The 27,990-nt window shown below is 36.0% G+C and overlaps 1 long non-coding RNA gene across 1 annotated transcript; it reads right to left on the bottom strand.

Moving 5' to 3' along the window:
* Nucleotides 1-244: 244 nt before the first annotated feature.
* LOC118606400 lies at nt 245-27,110 on the bottom strand. The gene is made up of 3 exons (XR_004952351.1): nt 26,501-27,110; nt 4,001-4,124; nt 245-2,820 (listed from the first exon to the last, which is right to left on the bottom strand). It is a non-coding gene; the product is annotated as an uncharacterized LOC118606400 (long non-coding RNA).
* Between the last annotated feature and the right edge of the window lie 880 nt (nt 27,111-27,990).

The following is a 27,990-nucleotide window of genomic DNA, read 5'->3' as shown; positions in this document are numbered from 1 at the left end:
CAAAGATGGCTGTCTTCTCCTACCTGTGTATTCAAACGGTCTTTCCTCTGTAACATCTGTGTCTTAATCTCCTCTTCTTGTAAGGACACCAGTCATATTGAATTAGGGCTCACGCTAATGACCTCATTTTAACTTAAATCTTTAGGACCTTATTTTCAAATACAGTCACATTCTGAAGTACTTGGGGTTAGGCCTTTAACATATGAATTTTGGGAGAAAAGGAATGTTATGGGCTGAATTATACCATGATACCAATTTTCTATGTTTTTGAGAGGCAACAGAGATTTAGGGTCTAAAAGACCATATTGTTTCATAAAGGAACTAAAATTACTTTGATACTTGGGAGTTACTATTTCTCCTTTATCAGAAGGATGCTTATGTGGATGATATAAACATGAGTGATATTTAATGTGAGCCACAGTCCTCAGATCTGTTCTCAGGGAAAAGGTCTTGTCCACTCTGGGAAACGTGGGGTCTGAAAAGGCCCCTGACACAGAAATTCTAGCAGTAAATTTGGGTCTTATTTGGGCTAGAGGAAAGTAAGGTGAACATATTTTAGAATATGTCTGCTTCAGAGAAGGTGTTCTTTAACCACTAACAAATGTGGACTAATGGAAACCAGAAATATGTCAGGTATAAAAGTATCTCAAACTCCATCAATATACTTTCAGCTAGAAGTAACCCCGAAGAAATGTCTCCTTTTAGATATGCTCTTTAGTCATATATGGAAATCAAGAGTCAAGACTTATAAATATTGTAATTAATTCATCATCTATTTGTAAATACATTGAAAACAGAATAAAACTCTCTGGGCTTCATGGGATGATTCCATGACTTCTCCAAGTCACCTTTAGTTGGAAAGGCCCTACAATCCTTTTCTGCAGTATTTTGAAACCCGTTTTTTGATATTTTTGCTGCTTGGTTATTATTTACTGGACTACAATGTCCCGCTGCAGGAAAATATCTTCATAAATTACTAACAAAACTCATTGAAGGTCTATGGGAGACGAATTACTCCGAGTTTGCCTTCCAAGAATTTATAGTCACTTCCTAGTAACATTATCACTAGCATTTGCAATAATTTTTTATTTAAATTTGAATATGTTGCCTAACATTTTTACTTCTCAGAATAAATTATCTGAACTGAATAAAATTTGCTTGAAGGTATTAGGTTGTAATAGAGGTTGAGCCACTTGGATGTTAGCTCTTACATTGTAACAGAATTTTTTAAAAGGATAAGATACAAGGGCTAGTCAGACACAACATTTCAGTTGCCTTTGGTTGCTTAGAAAGGTGACACTGAGGTGTTTGGATAAGGGCAGCCTAGAAACTGACATTAGTTCTAGGAAATGGACTAAAGAAAGCATAGACGTGGCAAAATGCAACAAGCAGAAATTATATAAAAATGTAAATGTTGATTTTACTAGTACAGTAGTTATTTAAGGTATTTAATACTTAAAAATAAGAAAATCTATAATAGTAGAGCAAAATGTGGAAAACGAATAATTTCTAAATATAATTACATGTACTGCGCCGTCGTAATTGGAACTCTCATCTTTAACAGCCTTCAGCTCTCTCCCTGTCCTTGGGCCCAAGCTTTATTCACAAAGGTTACCTCCAAACTGGGTTATTTAGACAGTCACATAGGTATAGGATCAGGGCTGAACATTTAAAAAGTTGATATCACACCGCATCCTGTTTTTCCATTTCTTCTTTTTCAATAAACAAGTAGCCTGGGCCTCTCTAGACCTCTGAGTCTTAGCAGATACCGATTACTTAAAAACACCATCAAGAAAACATCAGCCTCAGTATACTGTTTATGCGCTGCATTCCCCAAATGAAATGGTTTCGAAAGGTGACAGGCTTCCCAGGCCTGAGTCCCTCTCTCCTGAGGCCCTGACTCTGCTCCTGTCCTCTGTCACTGTACTTTGAGGGAAAGTCATTCAGGACTTCAGCCTCCAGCTGTTTTTAGTTCACTCAATTATGGCTGCTGCCTTTCAATGAGCGTTATAATCTGGCATATTTTGAAAACATACTAAATACAACCGAATTGAACAAAACCAAAAGCCCAAATGGGTTAAAAACAGCTCACCCGGGCTCTTTTGCAATTAGCCCTTTCTGAGTTACTCATTTTTAAGACCAATACTATTTCAGCTCCCTGACTGCTTTAGAGAGTGTAAAATGACATGAGAAGTGAGTGTACTGAGGTGCTTAAGTACTGACTGGCGGACTTATTTACTACTGGATTACACAGAGAGAGAAACTCCGAGATGTCGCCTTTTGGTCTAAACCATTGTTTTGGATTACCTTACTTTTATTACACCCTGATAGAATCTACTGGAGTGGCACTAAAACCATAGGGTTTATATCTAAGGGGGAATTGGAAGAATGAAACACAACAGAAGGGCCTGGGATTTTTTTTCAAATCGTACAGATAGGTTTAGAAAAAATAATGGAAGCACTTCCTTCCATGTCCAATCAATGTGCAATCAGAAATATGCCTTTATAAAACTTTTTTTTATAAATTCACATGCATTAAAAAAATTAGTGACTAGGGTTCCCATTGTGGAAATAAATGATGACCACTCAAATGAGAACAAACAAAGTCTGTTTATTCAGAGCTTGCTGTAACAAGAGTCAGCGACTATCACTTGTGTTTGACAGAGACTCGAAGACAGGCGAAGGAGAGGGAAAGCTTCACTGTGGAAAAGGGACAGCTTCAGGTGTGTCCTGATTGCAGTTTGGGGGCGGAGGCAGCTGTAGGTGGGCTCACCAGAAGCATCCAATATAATTGGTTAGGGGTGCACATTTGGCTTTCTCCTATTGGTCCAAAGATGGGAGCAGGGGAAAAGGCGAGCAGCAGTTAGTCTTGGCTGTTTTGTGTGGAATGCCACAGGGACAACTGTTTGACTTCTTGGGATATTTGTTGCAGGTTGTGTGTTAGAGTTTTATTTTTATATATGGTTTGGCCTTTCAGTCTGTATTTGGAGTCTCTCACAATAGGTAATTATTTATTTGTGGGCACTCTTTATATATCTTGAATAGGATCCTATTGTCTGTTGTATATTGCAAATAATGGTTTCCCTCAGATTGTTATTTTTCATATTGGATTTTTTTTCAGTATAATCAAATCCTTTTCTTTATGACTTCAGAAATTTGTAGCTTTACTAAAAAGGCCAACCCCTTTATAATATTACATTATTTTTACATGGAGTGTAAAAAGGTTCTATGGCTTCATTTCCTTATCCAAATGAATAGCCAGCCATTTGGAATTAGACATTCTTCCCCTATTGGCTCAAAACCCATCTTTAACAAATACTAAATACTGATACATACCTGCATTTGCTCTGGACTTTGCCCTTTGGATCTATTTTTCTGCTTTAATTAATAGAATATCACAGTTTATTTTGAGGGCAATATTCTTCATTTCAGTTTTAATTTCTTTCTTTAACTTGAGTCATGGAGAAAATAATTTTTTAATTTCAATAATCATAGGCTTTTTATCTTTTACAATTTTATATAGTCACTATGTCATAGTATAAACATGTGGTCTGTATGATTCCTGCTTTTTGATTTTGACGATTATTTTGGTCTAACCTAGGTCAATTTTTATAAAGTTCTTATAGGCATTTGAAAATAGTGTGTAATCTCTATTTCTTGGATTATAAATATAAATTCAATCTCATTATCATAAGTGTCAAATCCTCTACATCCTATTGTCTTAAACAGTTTCTAAGTTGTATTAAATTCTCTCTTTATGATTCTGGATTTGTCGATTTTCCCCTTGAATATCTAACAGCTTTTAATTTTTATTAAAGCAATGTGATTAATTGTGTAAATATTCATGACTATTATAATGTCTTGGTGGGTGTCACACCTAATATTTTGAATGCAACTTTCAAAGCAAATCAGTATTGTAAAGCAAATCAGTAATTGGGAGGTAATTGAAAATCAAAGTGAAGAGTGACTAGACTTGAATTTTTTTTTTTTTTTTTTTTACCTGAACACTCCTAGGACTCACATTCTCCTCAAAAGAAAACAGCTCAGTACACATTAGTAGTTGATAGATGGTCCCAGGGATGGGGAGCGCGGCATAGGGAATGCAGTCAGCAGTAATGTGATGGCTAGGTGGGGAGCCAGAGGAGAGGAAGAGCATTTAGGGGGATGGTTTTATAAACTATATAAATGTCTAACCAATGTACTATATACTTGAAACTAATAAAATTAAATTAAAAAAAGAAAAAGAAAAGAAGAGAACACCTCGGTGACAAAGCCCTTCTCTTCCTAAGAAACAGCAGCCCTCTTCCTAAGATATTACTGAATCGACAGCCAGGGTTCAGGCTGTGGGCAGCCCCCACCTGCCCCTTGCCCTCTGCAACAGTATTTCTTTTTCCACACAGTCCATTGCCCATTTATTTATTCAATTTTAGACTTTAGGAAACCATCAAGTTTTGTGGGTTTTTTTTTTGTCTTGGCCACGTTCTTCCTTGTGTGCTCTTACTATTATGTATTGCCTTTATAGGGCAAGCTCTCTAGTCCTGAGTATCTTTTACTCTGCACTCTTTGTACTATCTTTAGCTGAGGATGTTGGGATAGGAAAAACAGTGGCTATCTGATTACTGTTAGCTTGCTCTTTGAGATGAGATCTCAAACATTCAGTGAAATGGTCCATTTTCCACCATCCTAGAAGTCTATTTTGCAGCTGTCGATTCAAAAAATCTCCCCTTGGTATGAAAAAGTTGTGATTTCTAGGTGAAGGCAAGAGGTATGGGGTGCCTGGGGCCACACCGGGCACTGAGAGCACCACAGCCATTCACTATGCTCTTATGAGACACTCCGGTTTCCACGGATATTTTTCTTTTCAATAGAGGCAATCGATTAAAGCATAACCAATGAAATCAAATTTATATAATGTTAGCAGGCTTCATATGTAAATTAAAAAGTTCTGAAATCCCATTTGTTTGTCAGGCTTTGTGTCTCAGTTTTCTTCTCTTTTCTTTCTTTTTTTCTTTTTTATGCAAAAGACATGGTAATTGTCAACTCCCAGACAGAGGCCACACAAGAACCTGAGGAATATTCCTTCAAACATTAGCAAACATCTTAGGAAGAAAACACCCTCCCATGAAGACCATTAAAAAATAGTAGAAAATCATGTAGAATCAACTGCTAATTTAAATAGCATTGGCCATAAATTTTCTGGAAGTTCAGAGTAATTTTATCCTTTTATATAAATAGATTTTGATTACCCCAGATGCAGTTTTTTTTTTTTTTTTTAGACAAGATGCCTCTTCTCATCCTTATGAATTTAAAACAGGCCAGGTAACTTAAAGTGTGTTATTAATCTAAGACCAGTTTTTCCACCTGTGAAATCTGCAGAGTAATTACAAATACCACAAAGATTCGAAGGGATGAAATACGATAATGCATGTTCTTTGCATACTGCATGGCTTGTTGTGAATGTTTAATAAATGTTGGTTATTATCAAGCCACTTTCAGTATTAAAAATACGTCTTTTCTGATTACAGAAATTAGAAATAGAAATAGAAATTTGGCAGAGAGAGGACAGAAGCTCAAACCCAAAACTTGCCAGCATGTTATTTTTTGTTAATGACATTAACAGGATCAGAACAAGTTTCTATTTATCCAGACAAACTCACAAACAAGCCATTGACACTGTGAACTTGGATGTTTTAGAATGCTAATCATGCCTGACAGTGCCAATGTCGGGGGCAAAATGCCAGCTAGAGGAAGTATAATCAGGGATACATCTTCCACATTTTTATTTTACTTTTTATGTACATTTAACATAACTGGTTTCCATGGAAAGACGTATAACCATAGAATATTCAGGAAGGTGGTTTCTTATACCTTTCATGCTTTATTTCTTGGGTTCATCCATTTTCTATTAACACACACACACACATACGCTTAATTTACTCATAAAATTATTTATTGGTCGATTTATTGGTAATTGTGAAGGTTGACTAGAAGATGTTACTGATCATGAGTTAACTCTGTAAGCCAGGGAGAGAAACTTGTAGAAGAGGGGCTGGAGAAGTAGTAGAAAAAAAGGAAAATAAAAAACACAAGTAGAAAATGCCAAACAGAAAAGAAAACTCATAATAAATGAAGATATGGAGACTAGGGGCAATCATAAGAGAAATGAGTACTAGTGTGAAAAAATAAATGACTCAAGGACAAACACTCTGCAAGAATTTCTTATGACTGTCACCAGTACTTATATTTCATCTTGTTTCTCTTAGCTAATTACTTTTTAAAAAGGGAGGTTATTGCTAATTAATAGCACAAAAAGAAAGTAAAAATTTAGATAATAGTTACCTTAAGCATTTACCATGAGCCTTATGTGCTTACTCTTTACAAGCACCAGCTTAATTTCAGTTTACTGGCTCTACATTCTTGGCATTGGAACTTGAAAAAAGGTTACATATTGAGAAATAAGTTGATTATCAGGGGTCTCCAGTAGATAGGGGAGCTTACTGCTTAGAAAAACCTGTATATCACTGAGACAGAGTTTTTCCATCTGTACATGGAAGTCATATTGTGGATTCTTCCATCATATCTGAACAATAAATGAGTTAAGACTAGATCTGGTCAATGAGATGGTAATACACTCCTCATATGTAATACTTTAAGGCAGAAAATTTCAAATGGATTCCACAACAAAATAGAGAGGTTATGGAGAGGGCAGAGATGAGACCGCCAGTCCCCAGATAAATGATATGCTAACCATCCTGAAAACAACAGGCTTAGGTGAATTTACAAATACTGGGTGCCGAGCACTTAGATGCGTGACTAGGCTTCCATCACTCAGATAGGACACAGGAAGATTCTTCTTTGAGGAGTCTGAGCAGCCTAAGAGAAAATACCTAAAATCATTGACATCTCAATTTTCTGACAAATGGCCCACCCAGATCACATGATAATGAAGCTCTGACACACATGTTCAGAGCTTCTAACCAGGGACGACCTCCAAGATAAAAGATAAAAGCCAGAACACACAAGGAAAAAACAACTTGGCAGAAAAAGAAACCAGTGGGGAAGAAGAAATCTTCCAAAACCTATTATGAGTATTCCAAAGAGTTGAAAAGATAGTGTATCAGTGAACTGAGAACAAGATGCTAGAAAAAAAGAATTCAGAAAACAAACAGTATTCTTTTGGAGATTTAAAAAGATGTTGGCAAAAGTGCAAAGCTCAGTGGAAGAGTTGAAAATAAAGTTAGAGTAATAGCTCAGAAAATACAACAAAAAGACAAAAAATAAATGAAGGGAGATAAGACATTTAGAAAAGACTCCAAAAATCTAATATACAATAATAGAAGTTCAAAATGAGCAAAAAACAGAGAAAATAGAAGATAGGAAAGCATCAAGAATATAATTGAAGACATTTCCTCAGTACCTAAGGTCACAAATTTTCAGATTAAAAGGGCTCATAGGACACCTAAACAGTGGATGAAAATAGACCTACATAAGGCATATCATTGTGAAATTTCAGAACCGGGCACAGGAAAGATTCCCAAAGTTTCCAGATGTAAAAAAAGTCACGTACAAAGCATCAAAAAATCATACAAACTCTGCAAGCTAGAAAAATGGAGAGATCCTTTTTAACAACAGAAAGATTATTTCCTATGTACCATCAATACAGAGCCAAACTATATATAATCAGATGAGAGGGTAGAATACAGATATTATCAAACAGGAGAGAGATTCTATTCTGGAAAACTACTGGAAGATATGATTCACTAAATTGAGGGAGTGAATCAAGACAGAGAAAAACATGGGAACAGGAAACAGGAAATCCAATGCAGAAGAGAAGCAAAAGGAATCCCTAGGAAGATAATGAGGAGGGATTCCAAGAAGGCTGCTCTGCACCCATCAGGAAGGACAAAGGGTTCATGGGCTTCGACTGAAAATTTTGGCCAAGGACAGTGCAAGTCCTTTTCTCTGTTGCCAGCCCTCCCTCCAGAGGCAAGAGGTAGATGTAGTAAAAGTCAATGAAATCACTTCATTTATTGATGAGTTCCATGAAGGTATATGACTGAGAATAAATAAGATAATGAAAAATTATAGTTTACACCAAATATTGGTGTCTCTCTGTCAGTCAAAATCTGAATAAGAGCCAGCAGTTACCATAGACAAGAATGAAGAGGAAAACATGTTCCGCCTGAATGAGAATCGTTCTCCTTTATATCCAACCATTCAGACTCTATTCTAGTTTTCTATTAGTGAGAGCTGGGTATCCTTCCGGGAATGTGTTGGTCACCACTTTTTTAAGTGGTCACAGAAGTCGTGCATCATGGAAGAGGCGCTGTACCAGACTTACTCTAAGCAGGAAACCTGGAAGGCAGGGAGCTCCACCCCAATGAGGTGGTGGGCAAGGTCAGGGTTCTTATAACATAGAACAATGCCTGTAGCTCGGTTTTCTTTTAAGGAATCCCTGCTCCTTATACTATGTTGAAGAACATAGACCCTTTGTTTTTACTGTGGCAACTGAGGCTTTCTACAGAAATCTGTGATTCTTCATTCAATACAGTGGAGATTATCTGATTGAGTCATTCTTTATATGGGCTAAAAAGCATGTCCCAACATTTATTAATCTCCAGATGTATAATTTTAGTGATGTTATAAAAGAAACATGCAGTTATTAGATTTTTTGGCACATTTTATTTTGTATAAATTAATGCTATCAGTTTAACTAGAGTCAGTTGTTGAGAATGTGTAAGTATTTAGAATGATGCTAGTATTATGTAATGTCTGAAAAATTCATAAATGAGATATTGTTTTTTCTTTCTGCCTCAGCCAATTAGGAAGACATATTGTGTCCCCATCAGCGATACTGACTCTCAGTAAGTAGAGTATGCCTCAACATCTATGCCTACGGGTGCACTCTCTTTTCAGTTGATTTTGATCCATGCTCTTTCTCAGACAATTTGAACATTGCTGTCAAAGTTAATCTATTCAATTTATTAAAGTCTTGCCTCCTTGATTTTTGTCCTGGGATTAGACAAATAAAATAACAATAACTAATGGGAATTATTGAAATGAAAATGTCTTTTTCTTTAGTTTTGTTTATAAAAATTACTAATGAAGTTCAAAATCAATTTTTGTCTTATAGAGGAAAAAATCATTTTAGGTTTATTTTCACATGACTGGGAAAGATCAAAAATATTTCAGTTGCATTCTACTTGAATTAATTGCATATGTAGAGAATTTGCATTTTTCTCTATGACAAAGTAATTCCTGCGTTTATATTTTATGTCCCGAATCCTAACAGCAGATTTAAAAGATATAGTTCTTAGCTAATAACTTTTGTGATATATCCGTAAGAAAATATTTGTTTTCGTATGGGTGATTCTGCAGTCTCTTTGGTTTGCCTAGAAAATATATCCTCTAATCCTTTCATTTACTTTAAAATGAATAGTGAAGACAAGACTATTACAACATTATCAGACAGTAACTTTTACAAGTATGTGAATTAAAGCATATATCAAACTTTGGGTTTACAAACATAAGAATTTTTCATTCAGTCTTTTTTGCATTCACCCAGCAAAACTGCTACCTTATTTACAACTCAAAAAGTATTCTGAGTACCATTTGGTACTTCCAGAATTTCTGGATATTAGTTTTAAATCTTGTGAGCGAAATTAAAAATCACACAGTTGGTCATATAACATAATGTCACAACCGAGGTGTGCTAAACAAATGCAACTTGATTTATTGTTAAATCCTGAACTCAGAATAGAATAGTTTCTCATTCTGCCTAATAGCAGAAAGTTTTATCTAGTTACTTCTAGATAATTTGTGTTACTTGTAGATTCACTCTCAGTCTCTTGGGTAAATACTCAGTCAAAACCAGGATTTCCTCCATCTCCTTCTGCCTCTTTCCTCACGGTTGAGAAATGTTTGGTGGTGGAATTGAGAGGGCAGGTGTTCTCACTCTCAGTGTGGGAAGTCAACTAAGTTGTGTGTGTCTGTGTTTGTGTGCCTCTGTGTGCATACTCGAAACAGAGAACCCCTGCTCAATGTACGACTCTGCTGTTAGTAGCACCAACTGGGATTCATTGGAAAGAATGATTGGATGAAATGTTACATTTTGAAATACAAATTGCGACTCTAATTTAAAAATCCCATAGTGTACATGAACACTTCAAGTTCCTGGTTGCCCTTTAGGGAAGCTCCAGGTTAGTTAGTCACAGAGAGAAAGAGAATGAAAGGACTGATAAGGAAAGCTGAATGTCTCCATTTTTAAGATAAGATGATTTAAACAATCAGGTCATTATATATATACATATATATACATATATTTATGTATTGATATTATTTATGTATTGATATTATACTTATATTTCTATTACTTGAATTTATGACATTTTTATTTGTATCTCTATTTATGTTTAAGATTTTCTAAGATTATATGTATGGGTATGTCCTTATCATATACTCGCACAAAAAAATAAATGTTACTCATTCTAACATTTTCACCATTATTCAAGATATTTAGGTGAAATATGTTCTTAGAATACAATTAGTCTAGAAGAAAGCTTTTATGAGACTCCTGTGAATAATCTTTTCACTCCTCCCCTGCAGTGCTGTGAAATCCATAAATGAAGTGTTACAGTATTCCCACTTCTCATTCACACTTGAACAAGTGCACCCACTCACCCCAGAAGTGTTTCTGATGGGAGCTGTGATGAATGCGACATTGCCTCCCTGTCCCCTCCATTGCCCCGTTAGGCACCACCACTCCTCAAGCCGTTGGTGTCCCCTGAGGATCTAAGGCCTGATTCAAACATGAATGTGTCTTGTGGTTTTCTGTTCTTTTGGGTGTTTGCGCCAATGGAGACAGAGATAAGAATGTGTGGAGAGCCTGAATAACATCACCACATTGCCAGCGTGCAGCCAGCTAGCTGCAGTGGAAAATCCCCCATGGAGCTGCAGCCTCGTCTTCTAACCTAAGCTCAGCACACCTGGTGTCAAGAAGTGACACACTATCCCACACCCCAACACCTCAGGCTTTGAGGTTTACTTTCCAGAGGGAGGAGGAAAGGGGTACTGTCAACACTGTCTTGCCTTAATGGACCTTTTATAGATCAAAATCGCAGAGAGCGCTAGGCCTCCATAGATGCCTTGGGGGGACAGAGAACCTCCCCTTGTCTTCCTGTTAAAATCTAAGCCCTTCAGAAATAACAATCTTTTTCAAAATATTAATTTTGTCTTCCTGGCATCAAAATAGAAATTGTTAGTACTCTATGCTAAAGGGACTTTTTCTATACCCTACAACAAAAGTCTAAAGGTTTATTTGTTCTGAGTGTAGATTTTGGAGTTTAATGCTGTGTGTAATCACTCCAACCTCATTAGTACATTTAGAATGATGGCATCAACTAGCTGGCATCAATTAGCTTCTACAAGAATTATTTGACATAGTATCTGTGAAGGAGTCTGGGTCTCTTTACTCCAGGCAATTGTGAGCTAATCCTGGACAAAGTATGCCCCTATGCTCTGTTACCCACATCCCAGAAAATATGAAGGGGTCTGGGTGCCACAGCTGTCAATTCTAGCCTCCGGCCTTGTCACCAGTGTTACTGACCCCATAGTCTGGAAAGAGATCTGGAAATGAAGGTGGCCATGGTAAAGCTTGAGCTCTTTTTCCTTTTAGGCATCCATGAGCCTATTTGTTGATCCTACATGCATCCACTGAGAGTGAACAAGCCTACTGGATACAATTATCTTAAGAATGAGGCACAAAGCAGCAATGCCTGGCAGATTTTCACATTGCATTGCCTTGCAGAAAGCTCAGATTTTCTTTTTTGCTCTGCAAATCATTTTATCTCCTCACCAGAGAGACAGACAGATAGGCATAGTCATAGAGACAGAGACAGACTTACATGCCCTTCCAATTTTAGTACCTTCATCTATAAATTAATTACTAAGAGAATCACTTTCTAAATTAATCTGTGAAAAAAAAAGAGACATTGTAAGCAATAAATAGTGAATTCTAGCAGAAAGTTACTCTAATCAGAACTCAGTGAATATAATTAAAAATGCAAGGAACCATCCCCTTTAAATACTTTGGAGATATATATATATATATATATATATATATATATATATATATATATGTAAAATGTTTTTATGGTAATGATGTAGCTTTTTCTAAAGACATTTCTAAATTTTTCCTGAAAGCTTGGATCTACACGAATACAACTTTATGCTATGGCAAACAAGAAAAACAATAACATCAACAACAACAAATAAAAACAAAAAATCTAAAACAGAATTTTTGTTATTACTTGCCTCTAAGAAAAAAAACAAGCACGTTTATGATTTAGGATCCATTTACATGTTTATTCTTATTACTCATCATTCATTACTCTTATTACTCATCATTCATTACTCATGCCTTCATTAAAAATTTCGAATACTCATAGGAATTTAATAGTAGTGATTAAAGTTCAGGTAATACTCTCAAACATTTATATTTGCAATAAAGGGAAATGGTTTTGCTTAACCTGAAAATCGTTTGTCCTTCTAATCACAGAAATATATATGGAACACTGATTTATTAACTTTCTAATGTTTTCCTGATCTTGTCTGCTGCTTTGCCTTTAACCGCAGCACATATTTCAGAAACATTTACTTATGCCTTTATCAGAGACCACATATTATTAACGAAGCCTGGTTGAAATATGAGCTACTTGAAATGCAAATACTTTTTTTCCTTTCTCATTGCGGCTAAATATCTAATTAAGGTTGAGCTACTTATACAAGAAAAAAATTTTAAATTAAGTTGACATTACAAGTACAGTGGGTTAAAATTCATAAATGGACTATGCTCATAGCCATGTATAGCTTGAGCATATGAACAATATGAAGTTCAGCTTATTATAGTATTGTTTAAATAAATTCCATATAGATTAGAGACTTCTCATTATAACTTATGTTAAGAGGCCATTTATAATCATAAGCTTAAAATTTTTGCTATGTGTCATGAATGTTTTTCGTTTACAATTTGTGTGTATAGTTATTACTATCAAGAATGTTTATTAAGTTCTTCTCTAGGCTGGGCAATTTAGGCTAGCTTTCTTAGGGGGTGGGTGGTGAGGTGCCTATCTCTTCACGTATGAGAACCTTGAGAAAGCTCACAGGCTGAAAACTATCTCCCTTTTTGGCCTGCAATTCCAGCTATGATACAGATTCATTCTTGACATTCTCATTCTCTTCAATATAATCCTGATTAAAGTACAGTAGTCCGGAATGAGTGATATAGTAAGACACTAATATTCATTAACACCATTGTGCTTATCACAACTTCTTCCTAATGACAGCTAGTTGAGAGCAGAGTCCTAATAAAGAGGATATAGGTTGGTAAGTTTTGATGCAGGGAAATATAGAAGGCTCTTCTAGAAGTCAGCACGTGAACTGACAATACAAAGAGTCAGCCCTAAAGACAATGTCTAGGGAGAACTCTGGGACATAAAATAAGTTAAACTTGGACCTGCACTAGCCTAAATTTCAATCTAAGACATAACATTTGTATACATTTGTGACACATTAAGCATTTAACAGTTCAATTTATTCAGTTTATCAGCAGAGTTCATTCAGTGTGGCCGAAGATGCCCAAATGAAACCTAGAAGCATCATGTAATCTCTTCATCTCAAGGATTTTCCTAGGTTCGAAAAGGTGTAGGCTTATTTGAATTATTCTGAAAATGCTCTTCAACACTAAGGCTAGCACCAAAACATACAAGCTTGAGAGCTCTTTCTTTCTATTTGGGTTTTTTTTTTTTCTCTGCCTGCCATGCAGAATGAAAATGGGACAAAGCTGTAAAAACAAGTATTTACATAATATCATTATCTTATTAAAAGGGTAATATATAGAGGGAATACATATTTAAAGCAGGCAGATTTGGTGTGAGACCTTCACATTTTTTCAGAGGTAGCAGACAAAGTTTTAGGTCGTATGTGCTATTGACGAAGCTATTTGAAGAGAAGAGATAGAGGTGCTTGACTTACAGAAGGTGAAAGAAGAGCTTTTGCTGTGAGATGGTAAAAAATGAGTTTATATTGTGCCAAACAAAAAACTACAGGTACAAAATTGATTGCTCCTGAATGATATCAAACATGCTAAATTCATTTTTTTCAATTCAATTTCTACACTAGAGAGGTGCTCCAGGACCACCTATTTATCTATATATTTATGTATGTATGTATGTATGTATGTATGTATGTATGTATGTATGTATTTGTTTATTTATTTGTGAGTCAACTTCATATCTTGCTTTTTTACAGTACACATCCCCAAGGTTTTGTTAATCACCAGTGCAGAGGGAGAACAAAAACACACAATTTTTATAAACTCATTAAAATTTTCAAAGTTCTATCTTCAGCTTTTGGTATTGTGGGCTGGCATAATCATCAGTGAGTTCCTGGAAAAATGGGTCTAGCAGACAAACTGCTTCCAGGATGTAAAAGGCACAAAGATACTATCTGGTGTAGAAGGATCAAAAATATTGGGACAGCAGATCAAATGTGGATGCAGAGTTCTTGGGGTTTTCTTCCATCTGAAATGAACTAAGCATCGTTCTGATAAATGTCGAGGAGAGCTATGTGATATCTGAAGTTTATTACAGCCTAGTAATTCTAAGATTTCTCCTATTGGAATGAAAATAGTCCAGAGTTTCTGCTCCTTTGCCGTTACCCAAGTTTTGGAGGCTCTAAGGCTGAGAGATAGTCACTCGTGTGTATTAATTTTTAGCTGTAGTAGTGTGGTTATTTTTTAAATGATTTGGTCTTATGCCTTGCATTACCTCTCCCAGGAATCTTGCTATTCATTTGGAAAGAATGTGTCCATGGTGATCTGACAGTAACAAGTAGGAAACTTTCTGAACTGGCACTGAGCTCCTTTCTCCCCTGGGCACCGGATACACTCGCACCATAAGTTATCGGCAGAGTTCAGTGTGGTCAGAGGTGCCCATTGAAACCCAGAAGCATCATTCAACTCTGAAGACAGCTCTTCATCTCAAGGCTAGTTTCAGGAAGATGTAGGCTTACTCGAATTATTCTGGAAATGCTCTTCAACACTAAGGCTAGCATCAAAACACATAAATGAGCTCGAGACCTCTTTCTTTCTATTCGAATTTGTTTTCTCTCTGCCTGCCATGCAGAATGATAATGGGTTGGAGCCACCGCTTCCATTAACAATCATGGCTCATATCCCATCGTTTCAGTTCTGATGCTAATCACAGCAAAGCCCCTGCAGCCTCTTGAAGCACTGCTGAGCAATGCATGTTCAACTGTGACCCGAATTCTAAAAGTGAAAAATAAAGGCAATGTTTCCAAATACCTTATCGAGAAGTGTTTTCACAGACAGTACAGTCCAATTTCAGCAACTCTTAGGGATGTGACATTCAATTATTTATTTTCCTGTTCTTCCTTCTTTTCTCCTTCCTTGTCCTGGTTTGCAAATCCCTGTGATCCTGAGCATTTATAGTCTTTGCTGATATTAGAAGCATCTGATTATCATTTATTTAGATGAAGAAAATATTTTTGTTTCCCTTAAAGGGCTTATAGATGAATTAAAACAGGGATCAGGGGCTTAGGTCCCATGAGTCATATTGTCCCACCACTGTTTTTGTGTGGCCTATGAACTCTGGGGGGTTTTACATTTTAAATGGTTGGGGGAAAATCAAAAGAAAAATAATATTTCGTGACAGGTGAAAAATTACATGAAATTCAATTTTGGTGTCCATAAATGAAGTTTTATTGGAATGCAGACACACATATTTGTTTATGTATCATCTATGGCTGCTTTTATGCTACAACAGAGTTGAATTGAAGAACACCTGGCCTGCAAGACTGAAAGTATTTTCTATCTGGCCCTTTACGGGAAGTTTGCCGACCCTTGCTTGAATTAGAATATAAAATAGGAAGTTTGACCATGCAAACATGAAGTAAGTACTGCTCTAAAGGGGAAGTGAGTAACTGCCTGTGGCAGTTACATTTCCATGATCAATTATTAGTGTTTAATATTCTGAAAACATCTTCTATTTTTAGAGTCTTTTTCCATCAATAGTATTTAACCATCATAACTAATGCAAGATAAGGTGGCCCCACAGTTACAATGAGTCAGAAGGAAATGGCTCTTCCCACAGTGAATGAAGCTTAATGAAAAAACTGAATTGCTTTATATCTAAAATCTCCTAAATTTCAACAAATAAATGTAAAGTATCTGAACTTGGGCAATTCTGCTGAGTTATAGATGGTAATAGTTTAATACTAATCTGTCCATTATTGCACAATTGTAGCTGTGAGCTCAGGAATTAAAATGAGGAGTTTGCCATCCATATCAAGAGGCAGTGTAGAGGTTGATCAAGTGGTGTCTAGAGGCCAGCAGCCTCTGTTTGATTTCCTCATTTGTCACTTTCTACATATGTGATATTGGGCAAGCCGTGTAACCAGTCCACATCTCAGCAGCAAAATTAGGATAACAATACCCAATTTGTGAGGATCGAATTATTACATGTAAAGCACATTTAGGTTGTTTGGTGCATCGTGAAAATTCAATGAAAAATAACTACAATATGTACATTAATGATCCAGAATAGAGCTCAATGTTTCTTTAGGGATCCAATTCCAATTTGAGAATAGGCAGTAGTTAGTTTTTAATATTATACTTGCATTTGAATTGCTAGATTTGTGTTGAAATGAAAAATGATAACACACTTTATCATGGGGAGATATGCTATTATCAGAAGAAAAAAGACAAAAGTAATTTTTATGGTTATATAGTACTTATACTTACATAATAACATATTCTTCTATGGGCCAGCAATAACTCTAAGCTGTTTTATATAAATTTAATTCACTTGATCCTTATAAAAACCCTAGGAGATAGGTAAGTCCTAGTATCCCCATGTAACATGCACAGAGAAATTAAGAGAGAAGAACAATGCTATTCGAATTGCTTTATGTCTTATGTCGATGGTAACTATAAATGCCTGACCTTCCATTAAATCTCATTTTTATATGTCTATAATCTATTAGTTTAATTTTTAAGCAAAGTTTCATCTATGTTATTTATATTAAGATGTTGCTGACTGTGTATTGCATAGAGAGTCATTCGGGGTCAGGGCCAAGCTGATTGAGGACTACAGTGATTAAGTAATTTCTGAAAATCACGAAGAGATAGATCAGAGAGCTGGCATGGCCAACACAAATGACAACTGCTAACAGTAAAAATAATCTTGAAATCACGTTATTTAATATGACAAGATTCCACAGTGGTGAAAATGCTTGAATATAGGTACTTAGTCAATTGCTTTATGGGAAAATCCTAATGGTAAAAACTCATCGAGGAAAGCATCACAAGGAACTTTTCATTGGAAGTACCAATGAAAGCATCATGTTTTCTAATTGCTCTTTGTAATGACTATTTAGGTCTTCACAGAATCTGCTTTTGCTTGAAATCCATTGAATTTATTTTTATTTTATGAATAGTAACCTTTGAAAGGATCATAGTCCGTGCTATTACCAGCCACTAAGCTTGAATCAAACCAATTACTCAAATCACGATGGATTTGAATTAGTTTTCTTTGTGTTTATGAAAATGGGCTTGTAGGATTGAATTTTTCTTCCTCATAATTTATCAGTAAGAATAAAGCTTGAGTATTTTAGAATAACAGTATAATTCTCTATGACTAGTTTACATGCAACATTGAACTATTTTGATACTCAAGTGGATTGTGGAAAACACTTCTGGATAGATGATATTTTCAATTTTAAAGGTAAGATTGTGTATGGAAGTTGTTATTGTGCCTCATTCACAACAGACCCAATTCTCTCTTACCTCCAGAGAGTGGCCAGTATACATATTAGAACGGGGTAGGAGCTCCTGCAAAGGAGATGCCTCATACTTACCGTTATGGTTCAGAGCCTTCACTCCTCAAGTCTCAACACCTGGCTTCTGACTCCAAGGTGAAGACTTGAGGCAAATTGTAATGAGGTCACCCTGTTCTTTTTGTCTTGGGGAGAAGCAGTTTATAAGGCAATATTGCAAAATATTTTTTTCTAAAAAACATCCAAGAAAACTTAATAAACCTCTGTTATCCTCCAGAAGTAAAAAATGTCTTCTAATTTTCCTCCTAAAATGCTGGTGGAACCATTTTATCCTGGAAAGGTGAAGTTCTTGAAGGATTTGTACTCCCTCCAATTACCCTGATGAGGATGGTGAGTGTTCTGGTAAGCTTATCCAAGCATGGGAAGATGGTGGTGATTTGTTTCTTCTGGGCATATGATAGAGGTAGAATCCTAGAATTTTAGGTCTAGTTAAAATCTTCATTTAATAGCTGGGGAAAGTGGGGACCAAGAGATAGCTTTCTAGGGATAACTTTGTCCCACAGTCACTGTAAGAATGCAGATTTCTAGGGTCCTCGAACTACTTTGCCTCCCACAGGCCAAAGAGGAGGGCCCAGCAGTTTTCAAGTAACTCTCAAGCCTCTTTTCTCAGTAGTAGATTACAGTGCTCTGAATGAATTATCATGTCAAATATTGTATAAAATTTCCTCCAAACTGCAGCTTGTTTGGATTCTGTTTATGATATATAGCCTACAACTCAAAAATATTCTCCCTGGTTCCTCAAAAAATTGAAAATGGATCTACCTTTTGACTCAGCTATTGCACTTCTGGGTGTTTATCCAAAGAAAACAAAAACAACAATTCATAAAGATTTATGCATCCCTGTGTTCATGGCAACACAATTTTCAATAGCCAAGATATGGAAGCAAACTAAATGCCCATCAACAGATGATTGGATAAAGAAGTTATGGAATATTAAGAATATTACTCAGCCATTAGAAAATAAAATACTACCATTTGCAATGATATGGATAGACCTAGAGGTTATTATGCTGAATGAAATAGGCAGACAGAGAAAGATAAATGCCATATGATTTCACTTATACGTGGAATCTAAGGAACAAAAAGAACAAACTAATCGAAAGTAGACTCACAAATATAGAGGACAATCTGGTGACGGCCAGAGGGGAGGTGGGTGGAGTTACTGGAAGAAAGAGGGGAAGGTTTAAAGAAGTACAAATTAGTAGTTGATAATTGGTCAAGGGGATGGGGAGCATGGCATGGAGAATGCAGTCAGCAGTAATGTAATGGCTATGTGAAGAGCTGGAGCGAAGGTCGAGTAATCAGGGGATCATCTCATTAGCTATATAAATGTCTAACCAATGTACTATATACTTGAAACTAATAAAAAAATTAGTCACGCAGATATAATGTATAGCATAAGGAATATAGTCAATAATATCAAATTAACTGTGTATTCTGCTAGGTAGATATTAGACTTATTGTGGTGATGACTTTGTAGGAGATATAAATGTCTAATCAATATGTTGTACACCTGAAACTAATATAATATTGTATGTCAACTATAATTGAAAAATAAATTTTAAAAATAAATGTGATAAATATAGTGGAGTTTTGAAAAAAAAAAAAAAGTAAATGATTTACTTAAAAAATTCTTCCTGAAATAAAGAAACTCGGTTTTCTTAAAGTACCAAAATATTGAGTGCCTTATTTATTGGTACCTCCTACAGTAACACATCACTGAGATGGAGCCTAGATGTCTCTTTTGGTTCTGAACTATTTAGAGCAATTTTGAGAAAATATTTTCTAAGATAAAACATGAACATGAAAAATATTGATGGAAATTTTTTCTTCAAATCAAGTTGTAATAATTTTTGTGGACTTATAAGTTAAACTATCTATTCCCCCAAACAATCCTATACTCAGTTTGGAGCCACCAATAATGCAATACTTTAATTCAAGAGCAAACTCAACTAAATATAAGAAGTAGAGACAGAGAGTAAGGGGCCAAGGGGACTCAACTGCTCAGTAGTAGACTTGCCACACAGTGGCCACTTCAAGAACTTGTATTAACCTTAAAACTTTTAAATCCACACAGAAGGTGAGTGAGCCAATCCCTGTCATGAACACTGACTTTAGAGGGTGTTTGTCTGGTTGATTGGTTTTTGGTTGCTCTGAGGAGGTGTCAGGAAGGTATTAGGCTTGTGTTCTCAAAAGATAGCAAAGAAGCAAAACCATGAAGCAATATTTATGACTTGTGGAGTCTCCAGTAGTCTAAGTTAACACTGCTACCTGATTAGAAATGTTGCTGCTTTTTAAAAATTCTGATTTTATCTATGTGCATCTAAGAAAGGGGTTGGTCAAGGTCAGGGTAGTTACAAGAAGTATTTCCGAGGCACTGCCCAATTAGAAAAAAAAAAGTAAAACAGTAAGAGATGGCACATGAGAACAAGGAAGACAAATAAAACTAATCTCTGATTAACATTATTATTTTTGAAATGACGTGAGTAGGTCAGAATTATGGAAAAGGGGAACCTATGTAACTTTTCTCTAAGGATCTCAACTCCAAGAAATTGTTGGTTGCCTTATTACAGAGATCCAGCTCACTGCCTCCCGCCCACCTTTCGGACTCACCCGGGCCATACTCTTTCTCTCTGTCTGCTGGAATAAGACATTTCTGTGGACCAGAAGGGCAATGCTCAGACTCCAGGTTTGATGCAGACTCTTGTAGTGTCCACTTTCTCTGCCCACTCAGAAATTAATGTCATTGTTTTTTCAGAAGCCCCTATCAAACTCTGAGTTATTTTGATATACTGTCATGTCTATTCATCTTAGGCCCTGCAGAGAGTGAGAGGTGGGCAAAAATATTTTAAGTGTGGTCTCTGTGTTCCTGAGCAAATCATTTTGACACCCTAAAACTTCTATACATATATCTGTTAAATTGGGATAATATTATGTATATTGTTTGGCCTCTGTGAGGCACTGGGTGTGATCCCTGACCCATTAGGGCTGGAGCCAGGATGTGGGAGTGGATCTGGAATTGTCAGACCATGACTTTGCCCATTACCAAAGATCCAACGAGTTTTGGGTATGTGTCAGAAGGCTAACATTCTAAATAGACTGTCGTGTTGTGCAGAGATAGAAAGGAGACAAAACATAATCCAAAAGAGACCCAGTAGAGGCTAAAGAAACCAAATGAACCCAGGCATCAAAATCTAAGCTGGAAATAGAAGCAAAGGGAGGCAAGGAGGTTTAAGCAGGAGATCCAAAAAAAGATCAGGTGCAACTGGAACAAGGGCTGGATGAGAGGCGGCACTGGTGTAGGATGGAGCTCAAAGATGCTGAGATCAGGAGCAGTGTATGCCAGAGAAAGGGTATTGTGGGGGCATAATCTATGGCGAGTCACTATGTAAAGGGTGAAACTCTAGTTGAATTTAATGATAAACTGTGTCACTGTTCGGCAGTGTTCCATGTTCCTTCCTACGAAGGTTTATACTTCTCAGCCTATTAAATTCAGATGTGGCCATGGGATTTGCTTTGTTCAATGCAGCTTAAGCCACCTGGCAGAGCTTAAGAGTTGTCATGTGCTTTTCCATGCTCTTTTTTCTCTGCCTTTTTATCTGGCCCCTCTGTCTAGGGATGAGGATAATGATGACATTGGAGCAGAATTTCCAAATGACCTTTAATGAACACGTAGCAAGAAATAAATTTTTGTTATTTTCTACCACTGAATTTTTTTTTTTTTAATCACAGCATTATCTAGCCTATCTTCACTGATGCAAATGAAGATTACTGGTTGGAAGCTAGTAATTAATAGTTATGCTTGGTTAGACTTATTTTAATATGACAGGCAAAGTAAGACGATGTTGCAAGAGAAGGCAACAAGGAAAAAATATGACTACAATTATTTAGGATGATTTGTAACAAAGAGTGAAGTCCGTGGGTTAATTTTTTATCTTTGCTAATATCATAATCAAGTAAAAAATAAATTAATAGGAGACCCGGCTTCCTTTATTCTCAAATATCTTACAAAGACAGAACAAATCTACACACACACATGCACACACACACACACACACACACTTTTGCCCTGGATAAAAACACATAAAAGGGTCCAATTCTTGCCATTTTAAGAGTTCAAAGTCTAAGGAGACCAAAGGTACAAGGTTGCTGAGTTTTGTAACTGTGATTGTGTCATTATTCTAATTATCATCATCATCACCATTATTATTATACCGTTGCTTTTGTGGTGTTAGATATTGAAAAGATATAAGAAGAATGGTCGTTAGTTGGAGTTGCAAAAATAAATTTTATTGATTTTTTAATATTAATTTCGTGAGGCAGGTAGCTTTTCGAATGGGCAATACTTGAAAGGAACAGGTAATTTATTATTTTAAACAGATGGCTTAGGAAAAGTTGTGGTTTGTGGGTGATGGAACTATAGAATAAGAAAGGTTTTGAAAAAAAAAAAAGATACAAGGAACTGTAATCAGGTAGACAGACAAACCATGGACTTTATCCCTAGAGGAAAATCAAGACAGAGTCCCAGGAGCCAGCAAGAGCTCATCTCAAATCATAGAGGCTAATTCTCAAAGGCAGGACCAGGAAAGGGGTGACTATTAATGATGAATGGCCGATTCTGCCATCCTGACTTGGCCTAGGAATGTGGACATGTGCAGGGAATGATAAAGAGATTTTTCTTCATTCTTTTCCCATTTGCAAACACAGCTTTTCCTGGCTTACACATTAGTAATCCACAGTCCACTGAATATTGCATTGGCATTTGATCCGAGACCCTAACCATATTCATGATATGTGACACCAATCGCAGGGCTGTTGAAAACACTAAATGTTCATTTTTCTCAATTGATCCCACATCCGCTTTTGAATTAAGAAAAATGTTGAGAACAGAAGCAAGGACCCTTTCTGAAAGTAATGTTGAAGGGCATTCTCATGCAGAGGAAAGCAAATGGAAGTAAGTCTTGGCTAATATCTGCTCTAGCTCGGGTTGTTTTAAATGTGCTTTTCTTGAGCATTTTAAATGAAGAGTTGCCTTTTTTTATGAGTTCCTTGAAAATTTTTACTGAATTGTATTCGGTCCCTGCTAATTTACCACACAACATTTTTACCATTGTGTTAGTAATATACCCTGAAAATATTGAAATTATGTTATGTATTTATAATGGTTGCAAGATAAAGTTTATAAAAGAACTAGTATTTTTTTTTAGATTAAATATGGTATCTAGTTCTTTTGCTTAACAACCATTATAAAAAGATTTTATTCTTCAAATATTAAAAACAAGTACATTCAGTCTTTTTTAGATCAGCAATTGAAAAATTCATTGAATGCATAATAAAAGTGATATTCTGCTACCACTAATGACATGTAATCTACTTCACAGCTTTCTTCAAACGTTTCTGAATTTTAATGGGGTATAAAAACATACACATAAATAAATGAACAAATGAATAATTAAATAGAAGTTAGTTATATAAATGAATAAGCAGAAAACACATATAAAAACAGATGTCTGCAATAACATGGGAAAACCAGGGCAATGATTTATACTTTATTGCACTGTATGTGATTATAAGAAATCACATTTTAAGAGCAACAAGATGTTTCAGGAAGACCAAGAAGGATAGCTTTATTTACCTACAGCCTTCGAGGGGAGATTCTGAATGTTCTAGGAACACCCTGTCCTCAAACTCATTTGCTGTGAACACCGAGGATGCTACCATAAGAGATTCACTGCCCAGATTTTAGGCAAGACTTTTTTATTTGTTAATGGTTTGCTTATACTACACTGACAATTTCTGCAAAGTGAAATTGCACTTAGTTAAACAGTATGCACATGGTTAAACAATCAAATTGCTTAGAGGGGTTTATAATGAAAAATAGCAATCCTGTGACCTGCCCTCATCTTTCAGGTTTAACCTCTGAGAGAGTGAAATTTTAACTGTTGCTCTTTTTAGTTTTCTTTTATCTTCTTATTAACAAATAACCTCACTCTTGCTTATTTTATTGATGCTGACATTCTTTATTCTGTTCCTGCTATCTTAAGTGATAATTTAACTCCATCTTCACCACTACCAAGAGCTACATCAGGATTCTCTGCCCACTTGTTACTTCCACAACCTTGAAAGGTAGCGGAGTCACTCATTTGTCCCCATGCCTTCTACTTCTTTTTACGTTTAGCCTGCTTTCATCCTGACTTTAGTCTTTCCTGCTGGGCAGTCAGTCACCCACATTGTTGCTGCCAATCCCTCTTTAGCTGTCAACCCTTCTGCCTGTTTTCTAAGCTCTACTTCACCACCCAGAAACAGACCAAGCTTCTTTCTGCCCCTTGTTTTATGCTGTTGTCTTATCACTGTGGGCTTTTGTTCTGTGCATTTAATGGGAGGTAACAAGGGGAGGAAGGAAGGAAGAAAGGAAGGAAAGAAGGAAGAAGGGAGGGAGGGAGAGAAGGAGGGAGGGCGGGAATAGGAATTGCAGCCAAAGGTTCTTAAAGCGGAGTACATGCATTTTCTAAGGATAGGTCCATGGATTTAGTCAGTCTTCCAAAGAGGTCTGTGATATTCCAAATTTTAAGCTTAGGGCTATTTCCTCACATAGTTAAAATACCTAAAATAGCCAAAAAATCAAGGAGGAAGAAAAAATGTCATCTATATCATTGTCAAAGTGTAGCCTTCATATGCCCTACATTGTTAATCATATAGGTTTCTTATTCAAAATACAGGTTTTTGGCCTTAATGAATTAAATAAGCTGAGCATGGACCCATGAAACCTACATATTTAACAAACTCCTAAGGTAATTTAATATTCTATATAACATAAATCTAGATAGTTTTATAATATTTGCACTCTATATGTAAACATAGAATATATATTATTTATAGGCAAAATTATAGATGGTAGGCTTCTTACCAGTTTAGAAGATATACCCTTAATATCTACCTTTTTAAATAATATGCTATATGACTAGAACTTTTGATTGGTCCCATTGAAACATTGAAATGTTTTAAAGTTAAAGTTAAATATTTTTTAAAGCAATTTAATTGCATCATCTGTAAGATAGAGCACTGAGGCAGCTGGAATTTGCATTTGATGACCATATATCGTAGCTTCTCTTTATTACCATTTCCTCTGCCCCCTTTCCACCATTTCCACAAGCTTACGTATCAGAAATTGAGATTGGTTTTTCACAATTTTTTTTTTTTTAACAAGGATTTTTTTAACCTCTTCTATGGTTATTTTTCTCCTCTGGGTGTTTTCAAATTGATTCTTCAGTGGCAAGATTTTTAGTTCCGGAATTTTGTCAGATAAAAAAGTCAGTCTAACAGGTCGGTAATTCTCAGGTACATTCTGTTTCATTTTCTAAATCATCTCAGTGTTCTAAACTCCTTCATCCTCTAACAGTCCCTTCAGCACAGTTTGCCTTCTAAAATGCAGCTCTTGATAGAGAGCAAGAACAGTGCCAAAATGACTGCATAAAAATTTGGAGGGATGATTTGTATAAAACTCTAATTAGCACTTTATATGACATTTTAAAGGCATAAAGTATTTCAAAGTCATTGTACATTGTTGTTATTGTACGAGTCATTTTAAAAGAATAAATTTACCCACCAGACTGTCAACTCCTCAGTATGAATTTCTTGGAACAGTGAAAAATCCATAGTGATAATATCAAACCATAATTAGAATTAATAACTAAAAATTTGCAAATATTGTTTCTAAACAGAACTATTACAGGACCTTTTGTGAAGTTGCTCCTTTTTAGGAGTAGATAACAGTTTTTTTCATGAGCATGATACATTTCCTTCCTACGGGCTTTACTATTTTTGACTTACAAAGGAAGGAATGAACAAACTTGTTAATTTTGTAGGGCAATTTGTAATTTTCACAAGTAGTACATTCTATCAGTGTTTTCTCTCTTTCAAATACATTTTTACTGAGTCGAAGCATTGTTCATTCCTCATTTTCATTTCGAATACTTCTCTATTCCAGATTCATCAGCTACTAATTGAGCATTCAACATAACACAAATGTGATGTATACAGAAACGCATTCAAGAAAAGATCAAACCAGGAGTCTGCCATTTGCGGTTGGACTTTAACTTGCTTGCTTTTAATAATGCTTGAATATAGATCCTAATTTATAGAGTTGGTGTGAATATTATTAAACCTTCCCCGCCATTCCCTTGTACTTCCCCCCGCCCCCCTGCAAGTTCACAGACCTGTGAAGATAACTGGGTGGATAAATATACTTAGACCAGGAAAATCAAAGGGATATTGGAAATCGAGCTAATCTTAATTAAAATTTTTTTTAATTACATGATTTTTTTTTAAATCCAAGAAGACAGAAAAATAAAAATAACACACATCCACCGACTTCACTCCTTTTTTATGAATTAAACGTGGTAAAGTCATTAAGGTATATCCTAGCCTGCCTGTTTTTCCACCCTCAATTTCACATTTGCTGGTAGTTACATGAGTTTCGCTGGATTCAGCCTCGGAAGGCAAACAAGAGACTATGAAGGGAGAAGACACCAATGGGGCACCAACATGTCTAAGGGCTGAGATATTGGTTCCCACCATTCCACCCTACCTCGTGTATTCTTTTATCTGGACCTTCCTTGAAGAAAGTGGTCAGTCATGTTCAATGTTGCCGCAAAGAGTAAGGAAAATAAGTGTTGAAAGTTTTTTTCCCCCTCTTTTGTAGCTTGAGGCAATTAGAAGCCACAGATGACTTTGTGAAATGAGGTCCTGTAGAAAGTTGAGGTCATAATTCAAATGTCTGCTGGGTGAATAGTAACAAGGAGGTAAGGGAGTGGAAAATAGTGGAGGTGGGCTAGTCAAGAAGCTTAGTAATCATTGCTAGAAGCCAAACTCCTCTGGGCCCTTTCCTGGGAGCTTCCTCTAATTGTACAGTGCACAACCAGAGTAAACTTAAACAAAGAGCCAGGACCCATATTTTTTATTCTTTGCAACATCTAATATAGAACATATCTGACACTTAATGAATGTTTCTTGAATAGATGAAAGAAAAAATCTACAGAAAGGAAAGAAGGAAAGAATTTTACAAAGAATCCAGTGACGAAAATGAAAAGAAAATCCTGTTTACATTTTGAAGATTAAACCAAGAGTCAATTCAATTTTATTTTGAGAATTAGGCAGAATCAGAAAGAAACACAATGATGGTAACAAGAATAATACAGCCTTGTGTTGGTGTAAATCTTGATGACTCATGAAGCCTGTTTCATATTCATTGTCTATTTCTTTATGGAAAAGTGCAACACAGGACATTTAGGAAAGAATTGTGACTTAAAGAACATGAAAGCAGAGAACTAAAATTAGAATATAGATTTCTAACAATACTAAGTCACGATGTTGTGTGGTTAAAAAGAAAGGCTGGATTAACATCCAGGAATAACCCCGGGATCACAATGGATAAGAGAAGCAGAGCAGAAACATCTGCGAAATCATCCTATTTCATCGCAATTCCATGTTAGTCTGAGGTTCGCACAGCTCTGTGTGGCATTCGAGGCTCCCTGTTTAGAGCTGGACTGGAAAGCAGAAATTTGGGGAAGAAGTCAGAGAAGAGCTCTAAAGATTATAAAAGACTAAAGAAATAGGACCTACTATGAAATATTCAAAGAACTGGACTTTTTGTAAATCCTTACTCATTGTTTAAGATTTCATAATGATTTACAAAGCATGATTATATGGGAGAAGGGCTGGGTGAGTCCAATAATTCCAGTTATAATTATCTTGAAATATCCAAATTGGCTTCAACATCTTGGTAGCAGCAGATCTTTGTCTAGTATTTTTTGGTTCGCCTAGTTCGGCTTCCTTGGGAGAAGGACATTCTAACAAGTTTCGTGATGGTTAATGATTGACTTTTTGCAGCAAGGGTAGAATAAGAAGAAAATATGCTTATTTAGACTAAGTAAGCCAAGGAGGAGTTAGTTTAAATAGAAGTTGTCAGAGGGGGTTGTGGAACCTTGTTCTCAAGAGAGTTTTAAAAATAGACCAGGTGCTCATCTCTGGGGTGGTTTCAGCCTGCAGAATAGCTAAAGAACAGCCATGGCCTCTCAC

The sequence above is a fragment of the Rousettus aegyptiacus genome, unplaced genomic scaffold, assembly GCF_014176215.1.
Source record: "Rousettus aegyptiacus isolate mRouAeg1 unplaced genomic scaffold, mRouAeg1.p scaffold_m13_p_8, whole genome shotgun sequence".
Taxonomy (NCBI): domain Eukaryota; kingdom Metazoa; phylum Chordata; class Mammalia; order Chiroptera; family Pteropodidae; genus Rousettus; species Rousettus aegyptiacus.
The sequence above is the reverse complement of the archived record's forward strand: the minus strand, read 5'-3'. Positions and strand labels throughout refer to the sequence as shown.